At 39.8% G+C, this 4,851-nt stretch overlaps 1 long non-coding RNA gene across 1 annotated transcript; it reads left to right on the plus strand.

The window, feature by feature from the left end:
* Positions 1-374: 374 nt before the first annotated feature.
* Positions 375-4,438, plus strand: LOC310668032. Its single transcript, XR_014506561.1, has 3 exons — positions 375-587; positions 878-1,024; positions 1,999-4,438. It is a non-coding gene; the product is annotated as an uncharacterized lncRNA (long non-coding RNA).
* Positions 4,439-4,851: the final 413 nt, after the last annotated feature.

Consider the following 4,851-nt stretch of genomic DNA (forward strand, 5'->3'; position numbering starts at 1 on the left):
ACAGGCTAGCTCAGCACACACGATACCAAGGTGTGGTGTTAACTCAGATACGGTACCTTGTTTCCTCCATCCCAATATGTTTTCGGTGCAGATCTCGTAGGTCAGTTACTGGCAATGTTATTTAGGAAATGTGAGTAATGAACCTCTGGAGACACTTCTTTATTGCTTTGCGATGCCACCCAGAAACACCCGCAGAACACTCATCACCCCCGCCTGTGATGTTTCATCTGTTGGCATCACTGCAACCGACTCTGGTTTTTCTGGTAGTTGCTTAACTAGGTGTGTTTCTTATCCATCCTGTTATGTACTCCCACTTGCTGAGATTGCTTCACACCCATGTTTCTTCAGAGTTCTTTGCAAGTCACACGGAAAGCTTGGTCTGGTGGTGGAATTTCCACACTGAAGGCCAGCACTGTTTCCTTGTCCAGATCTAACCTCATCTGTGGCATGGCACCTGCTATCTCTAGGCCTGGCTTGGACTTCAGACGCTACAAACGTTGACCAGCCTATAATATGGCAAAGGAATCCACAGTGTTTTCCAAAACGTATGGATTTGCCATCCTCTGGTTAACGGCTCAGCTCTCCAGGTAAGATGAGTGTCAAAATGATTTCCCCTCTGCCCTGACTAAGCCTGAGGACATTGTCACATGGTGATGCCTACATCAGTTTTAGCACGTCCTGTGTCAGAAACAGGAACATGAGGAACCTGCAGTGTATTGAATATACATTTGCTTTAATATACATTTTGATTTCCCTTCTGTTTTCTACTGTACCTTAATATCTGAAATAACACACCCCACAGACATTCTTAGAAGTAAAAAATGGCTGAGGGGGAGCTTGGTTGTTTGAAGACCCTCTACGTGCCCCTATTTTCCAGGACAGTCCCAGATTTACAGGAGCTGTCCCGGTTTCTGATCTGATCCCAGAATGTCTTGGTTTTCCTTAGGACATCCCTATTTTCATCAGAGAAATGTTGGAGGGTATGGAGTTATGGGACCCCCAAGCCAAGGAGATAAGTAACTACGTAAGTACATTTCCAAGCACAATTCAAAGTGTTGTTGTTGACCTTTACAGCCCTAAACTGCCTCAGCCCAGTATATCTGAAGGAGTGTCTCCACCCCCATCCTTCTGCCCAGATGCTGAGGTCCAGCGCCGAGGGCCTTCAGGCGGTTCCCTCACTGTGAGAAGCAAAGCTACAGGGAACCAGGCAGAGGGCCTTCTCGGTAGTGGTGACCGCCCTATGGAATGCCCTCTCATCAGATGTCAAAGAGATAAACAACTACCTAACATTTAGAAGACATCTGAAGGCAGTCCTGTTCAGGGAAGTTTCTAATGTGTGACATATTAATGTATTTTTAATCTTTGTTGGAAGCCTCCCAGAGTGGCTGGGGAAACCCAGCCAAATGGGCGGGGTACAAATAATAAATTATGATGATTATTATTACTTGGTTTATAGTGTTGCCCCACAGCAGAAGAAGCCAGTGTGGTGTTGTGGTTAGAGTGTTGGACTAGGATCTGGGAGATCTGCGTTCAAATTGACACTCAGTCATGAAGTTCATAATGAACTGCATTTGCCATTTCAATGCCTATTCCCTCAGTTTGGAGTGGTGCTTTCAGAGCTCTTCACTATCCCTTTTTGTTTCAACCACCCTAAGAAAATGTGCTGTCCTCAGCAAACTCAGGTCATTTATGAACATGTGAAAAAGCACCAGCCCCAATGCAGATGAGCACAGCCTTTGGCAGAAGGAAATGGTTGCACCAACTGGCTGAAAATTCATGGTATGCCTTGCATGGTATTAATTGTGTAAAGCTGAAAGTCCAGGTAACAACTGCTGAGTAATAGTGGAGTGAAAAGGAATGCAAATTCAGGATATGTGGTTATGGAGGGTGTGGAGAGGAAAGAAAGGAAGAACAAAATACAGTGACATCATGTTCATTTGGAGCAGGGCCGTGTTTCCTTACAATATATACCGAACTACCTTTTAATTCATTGCACAGATTTTTCCTGGTGCATATCCAGAAGGACACATTTCTTAAATGCCTCTCTCGCAACTGCCAGAAGCCAAAGCATTTTGGAAAGGAGTGGTCCAGCGGTCATGCAATTAGCTTCAGACAATACCTGCCAAATAGGACTTTGGACAACAGAGGCAGAATGTGCCCGAGAAGATTATGATTCATAGGTAGAGAATGTCAAGACACAACTTGGAAGCGGCGCTTTATCTGAACCATGTAATACCCCCTTCTCAGTCTTGTGCAATGTAATTCTGTAAATTTGACAAGGATTACCTCTGCAATGAAGTTAACCTCACAGAGCTAGCCAAGTAAGATTAGAAAGAAAGAAAACTTCCGCCTTGAGGAATCTACAGAGACGTTGAAAGACTAAGCTGTGTTCATATCTCTTGAGAAAAGGTTAGAAGGAACCTCAAGACTGGTTTCTTGCCTGGAATTTTTTATTTTTGGTAACAAGATATAGTAGACAAAGCTCAAGTTATTATATAATGTTTGTGTTTAAGAGAGGGAGTGTCTTAGAACTCCTATATCTATTTTTATAGATGGTTGTACTGGACATGTCTTGGGAAATCTATTATCAGATCTCCCCACAATTTATTCTTTACTTAAAAGCAGTTGCAGTGTGTTTGTGTGTGAATGCCCTCAAAGGCTCTTCATTGGAAAATGCTGGTTTTCAAGTAAGATTATAGCTCTGGATTGTGTTTGGGATTAAGTGTTTGTCTAAACTCAAGACCAGCCCCTGCTGTTGGTGGATTGCCCTGAATATGTCTGGAAGTATAATTTCTGAACTCTTCAGAGAAAATTTGTTAAATTGTGAAGCCAGATGATTGCTCCAAAATGTCCAGACCTTTGTAATTCCCATAAACACCTGTGATTATAGTATTCTCTTGTAATATGCCATACAATATAATGGGTTAGAAGAAAACTGTCTTATGTTTAGTCTTCATTTCTATGCAAACACACACACACACACACACACACACACACACACACACAGTCAGGGCCGGATATAGGTTTGATGAGGCCCTAAGCTACTGAAGGTAATGGGGCCCTTTATATGTCCAGCTGTCCTTTGTCAACAACAAATTGTTCCTATTTTTTGTGTTGAATATATGCTATATGGTAATTTATTGACCTAATAGGTATCTAAAGCCATTTGCACATAACAGAATATGTATTTTATCTTATATTTTGGAAATGCACATCCAGTTTTTTCCTTTAATTTTTTTTGGGCCCCCCAAGAGAGTGGGGGCCTAAGCTATAGCTTGTTTATCTTATACGTAAATCCGGCACTGTATATACTAAATCTCCTCCTGACCACCTGTAAGCAAATTAATAATGGGGTGAACAGGTTTGTGTTCGTAACATTTTGCTGTAAATAGCATATGCTTTTTAAAAATGACATTTCTGTGACCTATATCCTGAGGAAGTAGGACTATGTATATAATATTTAGCACTTAATTAGGATCCAGTCAGGAACAGATGAATTTACAAATCCTCTTAGAGAAGACCATTAAAAAGCTGGCCATACAGATGGGATTCCTTGCAAACAAGATTTGGTATAACAAGATTATTTACTCATGACTCCTGGCTCTGATTATATAATCCTCAGGGATGAAAAATAAGGAAAAAAACAGTTGTTTGATGAAGCATATATAATGTACGTAAAGCAAAAGAGAAGCAGTTTTGACTCTATATAGCTTTGAAACCTTTAAACTAGAGCACAGTAAAAACCAGCATTTTATTCTTCTGGATATTTACTATCCATAAATAAGTTTGATATGCAGGTTTTAAGAAAGGATTGGAATAAAGCATTGGAAGTTTCAGTGTTCTCTAGACAGTGGGAAAGTGTCTAAGCTTCAGTATCAAACATGTTGACGGATCTTAAACTAAGACATACAACAGGAAATGTTATTTGGAATCTGTTGAACTCTCTTATGTTGGTATAAGAAAGGTCTATCCAGAGTAGTTCTTTGCTGGAGATGTAATATGGACAATATATTTTCACCGTGTCCCACACTTACTAAGTTTTAGGATTCAGGTAGGTAGCCGTGTTGGTCTGATGCAGTCGAAATAAATAAAAAAATAAAAAAATTGTCCAGTAGCACCTTAGAGACCAACTACTGGTAAGTTTGTTTTGTGTATATAAGCTTTCATGTGCATGCACACTTCTTCAGATACCAAATATTCTTCAGATAACAGATAAGTTTGGGGAGAAAGTGCAGGACTAAATACATAAGATGCTATGGAAGAACCTAAGATTTTCAGAGGTAAACCATATACCCATTGTATGGAAATTGACACTGGGGCAGTGAAAATGGATTCTACAAGCCGTAATGGTGGCCAAGAGACTGATACTGATGAACTGGAAGAATAGATACATGATTCCTCTTAATGCTTGGCAACATGAGAATACTGGCAACATATGAATAGACACAGACTTTCCTTAGATAAATACAATGATTTTTGGAATGTGTTTCCACATAACATATTATGTTATTGATAACTTTATGTGTATTAAGAGAATAAGATTATACACATCTATATGTATGTATGGGAAAGTAACTGAGTATTTCTCTCTTTTTCGTTCTCACACACTTTCCCTCCCCCTTTTTTCTTTTTGTCACTCTATCTTTTTATAAATGAAATTCTTCTAATAAAATATTAATATATAAAAGGTGTGATGTGGAGATTCATTTGTTTGAGCTGAGCAGAGGTTTTATTAAATAAGTTTCCAAAGGGCCAAAATTAGAAACTGGACTGTTTCATCGGCCACAACAGTGCCGTGGAATATTTTTGACTACCCTTGCAAAGTTGTTGTTCCACCAGATTTCTTATTGG

The sequence above is a fragment of the Podarcis tiliguerta genome (assembly GCF_965153285.1).
Source record: "Podarcis tiliguerta genome assembly, chromosome: 17".
In the NCBI taxonomy this organism is placed as follows: Eukaryota; Metazoa; Chordata; class Lepidosauria; order Squamata; family Lacertidae; genus Podarcis; species Podarcis tiliguerta.